Source organism: Leptodactylus fuscus, chromosome 4, assembly GCF_031893055.1.
Source record: "Leptodactylus fuscus isolate aLepFus1 chromosome 4, aLepFus1.hap2, whole genome shotgun sequence".
In the NCBI taxonomy this organism is placed as follows: domain Eukaryota; kingdom Metazoa; phylum Chordata; class Amphibia; order Anura; family Leptodactylidae; genus Leptodactylus; species Leptodactylus fuscus.
Window position 1 is genome coordinate 38,568,520 of NC_134268.1, and position 14,350 is coordinate 38,582,869.

The following is a 14,350-nucleotide window of genomic DNA, read 5'->3' on the forward strand; positions in this document are numbered from 1 at the left end:
AACCCTTAACGTTGCAGAACTCCTGCCTGAATAAATGCAGATCTTTGATATAAGAAGCTGATCGGCACCTGTTTACATGTTTGTTTGTTTTTTTAAAGCATGGGTTGCTGTGCAATCAGGAAGTCTCGGCTTTTCTTCTGCTCTACTTTTGTCAACATGCCTCACTGCTCCACCTCTATCACTTGCATAATCTGCTCCTTATAGCGCCCACTCCTCCCTCTCACAGTCATGTCATCATGCCCCCCTTCTCTTCCTTAGCCCTCCTTCACATCTGCTTTTGTATTCTGTCTGGGGAGAGTCTGCATGGAGATCCCCCGACCGGAATACAAACACAAGTGCTATGCTGTAAAAGCACATGGACCCCATAGACTATAATGGGGTCCGTGTGCTTGCCGTGCGCTGCCCGCACGAATCATGTGGACAGGAAAGTAAATGGTGAACTAATTTCCTATCTGCACGATACCTGTGGAGATCTAGCGGTAAGCACACAGACCCCATTACAGTCTATGGGGTCCGTGTGCTTTTACTGCAGCAGCGCTTGCACTTGCGTTTGGTATTCCGTTGGGGGGGGGGGGGGAGTATCCCCATGCGGACTCCCCCGGATGGAATCCAAACGCAGATGTGAACGATCCCTTAGTGTTAACAGCAGTTAGTGATGCTCTACACGGACACCTGGTGATATCATCACAGACTAAGGTCCTGGAAGTTAGTATGTTAGTATTCGCTTGCTAAGTTTTGCAAAAACAGATACTAGACATGGGTATAGGTACTTGACATGGGTGACCGCATCAGTAATAGCTGACAGGTATAGATGACTATTTGACAGCATGGGCATGTCAACTCTAGGTTGGATCTCCCCTCCCACATGACCCAAATTGAGAGAAATTTACGGTCTGCCTTCCTCATATCATATATCCCCTTTTCGAGCCTAAAAACATTGCTTAGTTTAGCAATGTATTCGCCAACAGTCTGCAGGTTAGCTAGTGCTGTGAAATCTGTTTCCTAGCTTGGTAAAGCTTTCTTGGGTTGGCCACTAATACAGACCCATCTTCGTTATCAGAACCAGTGGCAACCGCTCAGTCCTGCCTCTATTGAGATACCGTAGACTGTGTATCAATGATGGCACACCTCGCCAGAAGGATTATAGCAATGGAGAGAGAGGCGTACCAAGGGGTGGAGATGAGCACCACACTCACCACACCTATCATGGTCCCTAACCCCCACTCTGTGCAGCCATACCAGGGTCTTACAAACCACGCGGATCAGGAGCAGCTGGGAAAATCAGTGAACCTTCCCCAGGGAAAGACTGGAAATGCAGTCCATTGGACGTACAAGAATGGGCCCATGTCGGCCTCCCATTTTGACTCAACTGTAAGTGGAATCTTTGCATTATTGGCCCTCAATCATGTTTCCTTCAGATGGGGACACCAGGGACACTAGTATGAGGCGAAAGGGGGCACTCCTGAAATGTTCCCCTGCCTAGATCAAAGGGATGAAATCCAGCAGATAGACCTGGGTCATGTATTGAGAACCAAACCCCATCCTGAACATCAACGACCATAGAAATTCTCCATTGACCTTATCAAATGCCTTGGCAATGTTGAGTGAGAGGACAGTCCACCATGCCCCCCTAGACTGCCACAGGAGCAGGCTTATGAATAGGTGCCTCAAGTTAATTGCAATACTGTAGACTTCACTGATATGAAGCCAGGATTTCTCCCAATACTCTTAGTGAGGACCTTAGATGAGAGTTTGACATTCACACAAACCAGGAATTGAACAATAGGATTCAGGCCTGGTTGGGTTTTTACCTGGTTTGGAGAGAGCTATGATGACGGTCTACCCTCACGCTCTGCCACGTGTATAACCTCCAACAGCTCTGGTAGCAGGGCATCCAAGTAAGTCTTATAAAGCTCTCCGGGGAGGCCATCCACCCTGGTGACTATTCATTAGAAAATAATCTATAGTAATGGGTATATCTAGCTGTAACCTTTGTTCCTTCATCCACAATAGGACAGCAAGGCCAGAAAGAAATTCCCCCAATCGCTGTGCCCTCTTCGCTAAGTTGGGTAGAGTATATATTCTTACTAGCATCTGCCCGCGACTTTGTCTGTGGGTTGGAGTTGGCGCTGAGCCGCTGATATTTAGGCATTCGCTGTCGGTTCTGATCCACTGTGTGCCGCCACGTCCACCTGTGCACCTCTGTCCCATTTGCTCCTCGCCTGTCCCCGCAGGCTCTTTACCTACCGCCTGCTCCTGGCTCCCCGCAGCCACCCTCATCCTCCGCCCAGATGCTGCTTCCCGCCCCAGTCTCTTTTCCATGGCCCCGGCCCACGGCGCCCGTGACACTCCCGGGGGGCTCCCAGGTTAACCTCCTCACCCCCACTTTTCCTGCAGACACCCCCCCCCCCTCCTATGGCACCCCCTGCACCCCCCCCCCTGTTTAGCAGCCCCCCCTCTGCAAAATACCCTAACTCCTCTGCCGTCACATGTAGTGTCCCGCTGCCGAATGACAGTGTGCGAACGCAGATATAGGGTGCATGAGTGCTATATGCCCGACTGACCTGCAGACTCTGTAGGCTGCAGGCGGTGCGGGACAGCAGGCTTTCTAGGTGAGCCTTTCCCTGGCCGCGGAACAATAGTTTGATCCTGCAGCGAACCCTGCACGTCTTGGAGCCCCACGGTCCAGGCGCTTGCTCCGGCCGCTGCACAGTTGGTTTGCTTGCTATGCGCCCGATAGCTCTGCCCACACAGAGAAGCGGCAGCCAACCGGGTGAGCTGCTGAAAGGGCTGGGATGACGTCAATGACGTCGAATTCGAAAGTGAAAAGCACCAGTCACGGGAGAGAATTACGGCATTGTATGGGAATTCCATGTAGCCTATCGTTCAATCCGGGCCCCAAGGTATGTATGTGCGCAATTTCAGCCAAATCCGTTCGCCCTTCTAGGTATCATTGAGGAACAAACATGCAAACACACAAACTTTCACATTTATAATATTAGTAGGATTAGTAGGATAGTAATACAGGAGGGCACAGGGGCGGATCCAGGGCCGGGCGAGCCGGGCAAACGCCCGGGGCCCCGCGGCCCGGACCTAACAAAATGGTCCCGGTCGGCATGTCCTGATTTCCGTCCTACGGAAGCCGATGAGCTGAATACATAGGCGTTTAAAGCAGGAGCTGTCACAGCTCAGCTCCTGCTTTAACGCTGAGCTCCGGCATTTGTAGCCGCGATGTGATGACGTCCTCACATCGCGGCTACAATATGTGTACGAGGGAGAGAGCTGTGGGGGAACGAGGGAAGGTGTGTGTGTGTGTGAGAACAGCATGACACTGGGGCAGATGGAGGGGGGAGAACGGCATGACACTGGGGCAGATGGAGGGGGGGGGGGGGAGAACAGCATGACACTGGGGCAGATGGAGGGGGGAGAACGGCGTGACACTGGGGCAGATGGAGGGGGGGAGAACAGCATGACACTGGGGCAAATGAAGGAGGGAGAGAACAGTATGACACTGGGGCAGATGGAGGGGGGAGAACGGCATGACACTGGGGCAGATGGAGGGGGGGAGAACGGCATGACACTGGGGCAAATGAAGGGGGGAGAGAACAGCATGACACTGGGTCAAATGAAGGGGGGAGAACGGCATGACACTGGGGCAAAATGAAGGGGGAGAAAACGGCATAACACTGGGGCAGATGAAGGGGGAGAACGGCATGACACTGGGGCAAATGAAGGGGGAGAGAACGGCATAACACTGGGGCAGATGAAGGGGGGAGAACGGCATGACACTGGGGCAGATGAAGGGGGGAGAACGGCATGACACTGGGGCAGATGGAGGGGGGAGAACGGCATGACACTGGGGCAGATGAAGGGGGGGGAGAACGGCATGACACTGGGGCAAATGAAGGGGGGAGAATGGCATGATACTGGGGCAGATGAAGGGGGAGGGGGTGGCATGACACTGGGGCAGATGAAGGGGGAAAGAACGGCATGACACTGGGGCAAATGAAGGGGGGGGAGAACGGCATGACACTGAGGCATATGAAGGGGGGAGAATGGCATGATACTGAGGCAGATGAAGGGGGAGGGGATGGCATGACACTGGGGCAGATGAAGGGGGAGGGAACGGCATGACACTGGGGCAAATGAAGGGGCGGGGAGAACGGCATGACACTGTCAGATGAAGGGGGGAGAATGGCATGACACTGGGGCAGATGGAGGGGGGAGAACAGCATGAAACTGGGGCAGATGAAGGGGGAGAGAACAGCATGACACTGGGGCAGATGAAGGGGGGGAACGGCATAACACTGGGGCAAATGAAGGGGGAGAGAACGGCATGACACTGGGGCAAATGAAGGGGAGGAGAACGGTATGACACTGAGGCAGATGAAGGGGGGAGAATGGCATGATACTGGGGCAGATGAAGGGGGAGGGTTGGCATGACACTGGGGTAGATGAAGGGGGGAGAATGGCATGACATTGGGGCAGATGAAGGGGGGGAGAACGGCATGACACTGGGGCAGATGAAGGGGGGAGAACGGCATGACACTGGGGTAGAGATGGGGGGGACATGAAACTGTGGGCAGATAAAGGGGGAGAATGGCATGAAACTGGGGACAGGGATAGAGAGGGGGGACATGTAACTAGGGGTAGATGAAGGGTGTATATGAAAATGGGGGAGAGATGGAGGGGGGACATATAATTTACGGGTGACTGTAGGAGGATTATACTGTGTGGAATCACATGAAAAATGAATGAGAATGGGCGGAGTCAACATAAAAGTGGGTGGGGCCTAATTTGCACATTTTATTCCCTCTTTCTAGTCTTCAACAGTTGGGGAGTACAGGTTAGAAGTGCGAGACCCCCCAGTAAGTAGGGCCCCACCAAAGTGAATTGCCCAGGGCCCCACAAACCCTGGATCCGCCACTGGGAGGGCATTCAAGGTAGCAGGGTCCTCCTCCACTACAGCCCCTTCAGAGTTCCTAAGGGCTGCTATATGTATCACTCCCGTTTGGGTCCTAATCAAGGTGGCCAAAAGGTGTACAGTACTTTCCCCTTCCTCTAAATGGCGGTGTTTCAGAAAGAAACTTTTAGAATCCGCCTGCAGTGGTCACAAAGTCATTAAGATCTGTTTGTTCTTGGGACCAGGAAAGGGATTTGGAATCTGTCAGGTTTGCTACATATTGTGCTTCTAAGCTGCTGCAGAAGATCTAGCATATCCTCCTTATGTTGCGTCTTATGTCTACTAATTGTACTAATGAAGATTCCCCTGATATCTACTTTATAAGGTGTCCCAGACTAGTATGGACAATGCTGAACCTTTATTTATACTCCAAAACCAGTTATTTCATGCCCCAGAGAGTCGTCCAGCTGTAGTGTCTGTAGCTCCATGGAGCTCAATCGCCACAATCCACCCCCACCCAAGGACCCTGTAGATACCGCTGGCACAATTACCACTGGAGAATGATCAGATATGCAACGTGGGTAGATATTCAACCCATTGTGCACAACCAAAGAGGTCGGGGTTCCAAAGTGCCAAATCAATGGACAGGGAATTATGGGAGCTACAGTAAGACGAGTACTGTCTAACACCTTGGTTTATCTCCCCACAGGTGGTATAGACCCACTTCGGTCAGTAGCTTAGTTATTCGATCTAGCTTAGTAGACTCTGGCATGTAACCATTATAGAATTTGTCCCAATAAGGGGGTGTCAGGAAACACAGCAATAAAGGTCACCACCTTCCTCAGACTATCACCAGAACAAGGGAAGGACAGTATAAAGCCACCAATACAAGGGGCACATTATGGATCTCATAGAGGACACTCACATAGAGGCCCACTGGGTCAACCAAAGTTGAAGGCACTGGAAAGGAATAGACCTGTAGATGAATATACTCCTGGCACGGGTGCAATAGACAGAACGTTACGGAAGTGGCTGAACCAGGATTTCTTAAGGACAGATACCGTGTCTCACACCAAGTGTGTTTCTGACAGACACAACATAACTGGTTGGTGTCGTCTCATGGAGTTGAGAACCAAAAATCTCTTGGCCTCCTCACGTTATATACATAGGCCAATAGAGGGGTAATACAGCCGGGCCCCATAAGCAGGGGAGGGCCCTCCGGAAAGAACAGTAGCAGCAGTGCCACCATATAGCAAACAACACCTCTCAGGCATGACTCCAAGGGAACCTGTGGGAGCAACAGGGGTAAGCCGAAACTATAGGATAAAACGTGTATACAGCTAGACATTCCTCACAGCCAGTGGCAGGTGGGGCAACTCAGAAACCTGAAAGGTACCCAGCGAATCTGTGGGTAATCGGCTCTCGATCATTCGGGCATATAGGGCCATGCCCACTTTTTGATTGGCAGACGGGAGTCAAACCCACCTTGCAATTGGCAGGTAGGAGTCACAACCAAATTTTGATTGACAGGCAGGAGTCACGCCCACCTTATGATGGACAGGCAGAGGTCACGCCCACCTTATGATGGACAGGCAGGAGTCACGCCCACCTTATGATGGACAGGCAGAGGTCACGCCCACCTTATGATGGACAGGCAAGAGTCACGCCCACCTTGTGATGGACAGGCAGAGGTCACGCCCACTTTGTGATGGACAGTCAGAGGTCACGCCCTCTTTGTGATGGACAGGCAGGAGTCACGCCCACCTAGTGACTGACAGGTGTGCCCTGCATAGTAAATGCCTCCATCCTCTCCTTGTACTTTCTCACCTTCCTGTCAGTGACCACAGCAGTGCAGGAGCAGTGAGGAGCCGTCATGTGTACTGCTGTGGGACATATATCGCGACATGCTGGGGTCATGTCACATCATAACGGAGGTAACCCTGCTGCCTGCACTTCTCTACCCCATATGTATAGGCTATATGACATACACTATAGCGTGCTGGGCTGGCCCTGTATACTGCACTGTATAGCGCTATATATCTCATCCATAGTCCCTATGTACTGTAGGCTTCAGTGGCTTAGCAAAAGTGACGTAACTGCAGCCGCGTAATGTGAACGGAGCCGCGAGTCCGGGCGCGCACTACTTGTCTTCCTGTGAGCAGTGCGCGGAGGTGGCCGGTTACTGCGGGGCCGAGACTGAGCGACGCGGAGGGATCGATGGCAGGTAATGGGGGGATTGGGGGCCATTTGGGGAGACGTGAGGGGAGAAACCTGCCGAGTCTGCCCCGATGTACCTCACATTACACAGCTAGAGGACAGGGGGCGCCATTACCTCTCATCCTGATTGGCTGCTCCTTCTATACTGGTGCTCACTGTTGTTTTTGGCTAGTTCCCCATACACTTAGTGCCAGGTATAAAGCAGATGGGGTGTCTGTGGGTTACCCCAGCCCCAGTCTAGGCTTTAGGCTGTATAGGGAGAGACGTTAAACAGCTACTAGAAAGCCAAGTTGTGTCACCCTCCCCCCCTTCCCCCTCATCATGTAGTGTCACCCCCCCATCATGTAGTGTCACCCCCCCATCATGTAGTGTCACCCTCCCCCCCATCATGTTGTGTCACCCTCCCCCCCATCATGTTGTGTCACCCTCCCCCCCCATCATGTTGTCACCCTCCCCCCCCATCATGTTGTCACCCTCCCCCCCATCATGTTGTGTCACCCTCCCCCCCATCATGTTGTGTCACCCTCCCCCCCATCATGTTGTGTCACCCTCCCCCCCCATCATGTTGTCACCCTCCCCCCCCATCATGTTGTGTCACCCTCCCCCCCATCATGTTGTGTCACCCTCCCCCCCATCATGTTGTCACCCTCCCCCCCCATCATGTTGTCACCCTCCCCCCCATCATGTTGTCACCCTCCCCCCCATCATGTTGTCACCCTCCCCCCCATCATGTTGTCACCCTCCCCCCCATCATGTTGTCACCCTCCCCCCCATCATGTTGTGTCACCCTCCCCCCCATCATGTTGTGTCACCCTCCCCCCCCATCATGTTGTCACCTCCCTCCCTCATCATGTTGTGTCACCCTCCCCCCCCCATCATGTTGTGTCACCCTCCCCCCCCATCATGTTGTGTCACCCTCCCCCCCCATCATGTTGTCACCCTCCCCCCCATCATGTTGTCACCCTCCCCCCCATCATGTTGTGTCACCCTCCCCCCCCCATCATGTTGTCACCCTCCCCCCCCATCATGTTGTCACCCTCCCCCCCATCATGTTGTCACCCTCCCCCCCATCATGTTGTCACCCTCCCCCCCCATCATGTTGTGTCACCCTCCCCCCCCATCATGTTGTCACCCTCCCCCCCCATCATGTTGTCACCCTCCCCCCCCATCATGTTGTCACCCTCCCCCCCCCATCATGTTGTCACCCTCCCCCCCCCATCATGTTGTCACCCTCCCCCCCATCATGTTGTCACCCTCCCCCCCATCATGTTGTGTCACCCTCCCCCCCATCATGTTGTGTCACCCTCCCCCCCCATCATGTTGTCACCCTCCCCCCCCATCATGTTGTCACCCTCCCCCCCATCATGTTGTCACCCTCCCCCCCCATCATGTTGTGTCACCCTCCCCCCCCATCATGTTGTGTCACCCTCCCCCCCATCATGTTGTGTCACCCTCCCCCCCATCATGTTGTCACCCTCCCCCCCCATCATGTTGTCACCCTCCCCCCCATCATGTTGTCACCCTCCCCCCCCATCATGTTGTGTCACCCTCCCCCCCATCATGTTGTGTCACCCTCCCCCCCATCATGTTGTCACCCTCCCCCCCCATCATGTTGTCACCCTCCCCCCCATCATGTTGTCACCCTCCCCCCCCCATCATGTTGTCACCCTCCCCCCCATCATGTTGTCACCCTCCCCCCCATCATGTTGTGTCACCCTCCCCCCCATCATGTTGTGTCACCCTCCCCCCCCATCATGTTGTCACCTCCCTCCCTCATCATGTTGTGTCACCCTCCCCCCCCATCATGTTGTGTCACCCTCCCCCCCCATCATGTTGTGTCACCCTCCCCCCCATCATGTTGTCACCCTCCCCCCCATCATGTTGTCACCCTCCCCCCCATCATGTTGTGTCACCCTCCCCCCCATCATGTTGTCACCCTCCCCCCCATCATGTTGTCACCCTCCCCCCCCATCATGTTGTGTCACCCTCCCCCCCATCATGTTGTGTCACCCTCCCCCCCCATCATGTTGTCACCTCCCTCCCTCATCATGTTGTGTCACCCTCCCCCCCCATCATGTAGTGTCACCCTTATCTCCCCCATCATGTTGTGTCACCCTCCCCCCCATCATGTAGTGTCACCCCCTCCCCATTATGTAGTGTCACCCCCCCTTCCCCCTCATCATGTTGTCACCCTCCTCCCCCCCATCATGTTGTGTCCCCCCCATCATGTAGTGTCACCCTCCTCCTCCCCCCCATCATGTTGTGTCACCCCCTCCCCCCATCATGTAGTGTACCCCCCCATTATGTAGTGTCACCCTCCCCCCCCTTCCCCCTCATGTTGTGTCACCCTCCCCCATCATGTTTAGTCACCCTTCCCCCCTCCCCCATCATGTTTAGTCACCCCCCCATCATGTAGTGTCACCCTCCTCCCCCCATCATGTTGTCACCCTCCTCCCCCCCATCATGTTGTGTCCCCCCCATCATGTTGTGTCCCCCCCATCATGTAGTGTCACCCTCCTCCTCCCCCCCATCATGTTGTGTCACCCCCCTCCCCCCATCATGTAGTGCACCCCCCCATTATGTAGTGTCACCCTCCCCCCCCCTTCCCCCTCATGTTGTGTCACCCTCCCCCATCATGTTTAGTCACCCTCCCCCCCTCCCCCATCATGTTTAGTCACCCCCCCCATCATGTAGTGTCACCCTCCTCCCCCCCATCATGTTGTGTCACCCTCCCCCCCATCATGTTGTCACCCTCCTCCCCCCCCCCGTCATGTTGTGTCACCCCCCCCCCATCATGTTGTCACCCCCCCATCATGTTGTCACCCTCCTCCCCCATCATGTAGTGTCACCCTCCTCCCCCATCATGTAGTGTCACCCTCCTCCCCCATCATGTTGTCACCCTCCCCCCCCATCATGTTGTCACCCTCCCCCCCCCATCATGTTGTCACCCTCCCCCCCATCATGTTGTCACCCTCCCCCCCATCATGTTGTCACCCTCCCCCCCATCATGTTGTGTCACCCTCCCCCCCATCATGTTGTGTCACCCTCCCCCCCATCATGTAGTGTCACCCTTATCTCCCCTATCATGTAGTGTCCCCTCCCCTCCCCCATCATGTTGTGTCACCCTCCTCCCCATCATGTTGTGTCACCCTCCTCCCCATCATGTTGTGTCACCCTCCTCCTCCCCCCCATCATGTAGTGTCACCCCCTCCCCATCATGTAGTGACACCCCCCCCATTATGTAGTGTCACCCCCCCCCCTTCCCCCTCATCATGTTGTGTCACCCTCCTCCCCCCCATCATGTTGTCACCCTCCTCCCCCCCATCATGTTGTGTCCCCCCCATCATGTAGTGTCACCCTCCTCCTCCCCCCCATCATGTTGTGTCACCCCCTCCCCCCATCATGTAGTGCACCCCCCCATTATGTAGTGTCACCCTCCCCCCCCTTCCCCCTCATGTTGTGTCACCCTCCCCCATCATGTTTAGTCACCCTTCCCCCCTCCCCCATCATGTTTAGTCACCCCCCCCATCATGTTGTGTCACCCTCCCCCCATCATGTAGTGTCACCTTCCTCCCCCCATCCCCCTATCATGTTATGCCACCCCCCCATCATGTTGTGTCACCCCCCCATCATGTTGTGTCACCCCCCCATCATGTTGTGTCACCCCCCCATCATGTTGTGTCACCCCCCCATCATGTTGTCACCCCCCCATCATGTTTAGTCACCCCCCATCATGTTGTGTCACCCTCCTCCCCCCCTCCCCCATCATGTTTAGTCACCCCCCCATCATGTTGTGTCACCCCCCCCCCATCATGTTGTCACCCCCCCATCATGTTTAGTCACCCCCCCATCATGTTGTGTCACCCCCCCATCATGTTGTGTCACCCCCCCATCATGTTTAGTCACCCCCCCATCATGTTGTGTCACCCCCCCATCATGTTGTCACCCCCCCCATCATGTTGTGTCACCCTCCTCCCCCCCCCCCCATCATGTTGTGTCACTCCCATCTCAAGCAATAAAACTGGTTGTGATAAGGTTACAGTTGTGTTAGCTAGTCGTCCTCTGACCGTTATATCGTGGTAACTGATGCGATGCAACGTGACTGCGTTCTGTCATTACTCCCAGGGATGGCAGTATAGTATAGTACCGCCATCTGTCACCATGCAAAGTGTGTCGTAACCAAAGTCGTCCCTTGTGGACCAAACCTTAAAGGGATTGTCACTTCCCTCCTATCCACAGGACATGTGTGTCCATTGCCCTCTATGTGGCTGCCGGTTGGCTGAAACCTGTCAGCAGTCCCATAGAGATGAATGGAGGACGTCAGTCAGGGGTGTCCATTGCTCCAGTCATGAAGACACACTGGACCCCTGACCACAGCCAGGCGGAATGGGACTGGATGGCATTTCCCATTCACTTCAATGGGAGCACTGGAGACAGGCAACGTACAGCAATCAGACCAGTGCTGCCATGGAAGTGAATGGGATCTACATCCACCATCAGTCACCTTCAGCCTGGCTGTGGTCTGTGTAGCGGGGGGTAAGGACTCCTTGTTCCTGGGATTGGTAGTGGTCTCAGGGGTCAGACCCCCACCATTCAGTTATGTACCCCCTTCCTATGGATAAATACGTTTTGTGGCATAACCCCTTTAAAATCGTGTGTGTGTGTGTGTGGGGGGGGGATACGAGACGAATCTGTTGTGAGGCAAAATGTTTCTTTTAAGGCGTTCCCCACCCTGTGGCTCCTCAGACATTCAGTTTCTTCAGTTGCTCCTTAGAAGCCATTTCTGGACATGTATTTCACCAGGCACATGACATTGTATGTAAGGCCTCATGCACGTGACTGAGTGTGCAGGATGAGGGAGGGGGTTTGGGGGGGGGGCATTTTTGAACTCTCGATAAATCTGCCCCATTTTACCAATAATATTCAAGAAACTTTCCCTAAAACTGCATCAAAACACAGTGTAGATGTAATTGTAACTGCACTGTGTGAATGCAGCCTAAAGTCAGGGGTTAACTGAAATAAACGATCTATGGTCTTAATGTTTTTTTGTTTTTTTTTAAAGGCCGTGGATCGTTTATTTCAGTTAACCCCTGTCTTTCCACAGCCTCTTTAGTGTGGGCTGCAATATGAGGGAAGGAAGCTTTATCCTCCTCCTCGGCTCTAACCACACTGTCATATTTGGCTCTGTGCACATTTATTATGGTCTTGGTCAGTAATGTTTTTATGACCAATTTAGACATCCCTTTTAGTCCGTTCACTGTATACCTACATTCTTTCTGATCCCTTTAAGAAGCCTATAACATACAGAGGGGCTTGCTTTGGTATATTCTCAGTGATCCCCGAATGTGAGGGTGGGTAGCTAAGGGATTATCAGACAGTTATTGCACCTCTTATTGTCTCTTCGTCCAGACTTTATAGGTTTGTTTTAGGCTAAGGCACAATGTTGCGGAAAAGTTGCTTTTTTTGTTGCAAATTTTGCAGTGTTTTTTTTTTTTTTTTTGAGGCAAACCTAGGCGTGGCTGCAAAAGGAAAGGCAAATATAGAGGAAGTTCTTAGTAAGTTCACACAGGGTTTTTTTTGTCAGGATTTTGAGGCTGTATCCGCTTCAAAATCCTGACCAAAAAGACGGCCCCTGTTGAAATCAATGGGAGCCGGTCAGTTCGTTTATTCCGGCTCCTGGAAAAAGAAGGGAGATGCTTATTCTTTCAGGCGGATTCGCCTCACAACATCCGCCTGAAGTCACTCCCTCCCGACTAGGCCCATTTATTTGGGCCTAATCCAGAGCGGAGTGCGTGACTGGATGCCAGTACACTGCACCAGCATCCAGTCACAGTCACTATATGGATTATATAATGGCAGTGGCGCAGGCAGGGGATGGTAGGAGTGTGGGTGGCAGCAGCAGAAGCTCCTCCCACAGGGCACCTACTCCCTCATTTGCATAAGACATCAAAGCTGTTTTCCTCCAAATTTACATAACAAAGGCAGATTGTTTATTGCTGTAAGGTGCTCCGTGGTGACCGTTATACACCAGCTTACTGTGTAAGCGGCCATTTTCTTGTGGCCCAGGGATGCGCAGTCAGCTCTGCCCGATGTCTTAAAGATTGAAACTCAGGATGGAGGGAGACACAGGGAGAGGCGTTCCAGAAGAAGATGGAGTCGGCGCTGGAGAGTTCTCTTGCAGCATTGGGGACCGCCCCCACTGCTGTGAGAGAACTCATTTGCATACCGAAAAACCCCCGGATTTCTACCGAACAGCGGCGCGGAGAAGACATCTAAAGCTAGGAGAAGAATAACCTTTCTTAAGGCCATTCCTACGTGGTACCCAGAAAAAACTGCATTTTAGTGATAGAATCCCTTTAAAAGCAATAACATGAGCACAGATTGAAGCCTCGTGCAATGTGTGTGTCTATGGGAGTAACCTGTGACCTCATGGGTCTGGGGGAGGATCAGCCATAGGTGGGGAGAGCAGGCGAGTCAGCAGGGGGGGCTCCTAGTGGTAAGTTCTCTGTATTTCCAGATGGGAGTCAGCGTTGTGGCTCAGATCATGGAGGGCGTCCAGTTTATGGATGTTTTCTCTCCTCTCCTGATCCGTCACCCCCCTCGCTGTAGCTTTGTCTGTACTGATACGTGGGCCTGGCTGGATGGTCCCAGGTAATGGCTTCTCTGGGGTTTTTAGTATGTTTAGCAGATATTTCGGGTATTGTGATCGTCTGGTGGTGTTCGGGGAATTCTAAAATTCAGCAAATCTTGATATATCTGTGGACTGTTGTATTATATGACTGCGCTTAGTGGATATAGTTTTTGACTCCTTTTTCCGATAGTCTCGGGTCTTGTATATATATTTTGTGTTGTATATCGGTTTTTCCGCTTTTTGGCACTGCGATGTCCTGTTTGTTCTGTGTGGGTACGGCTGGCTGAGCCTAGTACTGTCCTCAGTCTGGACGGCCATGGTTATTTTTCTGCTGAATTACCCTCCAAGCCTCTGATCTGTAGGGTCGGGGGAGAAACACATTCCAAACGCCGTCCTGTTAACCCATTAAATGGGGTCACAAAGTGAGATTAAAGAGGGTTTCTAACCCTCCGGAAGTCTTATTTAAGAAGTACTTTTTACTCCCCATCCTTTTTAGTAAGACATGTTGTGCTGTTCCTCTGTTATTCCTCCTGGACTTGTAAGAATAAATTGTCAATGGGGCGTAAAATGTTTCGCTAAACTTTTCACAGATGTAGCCA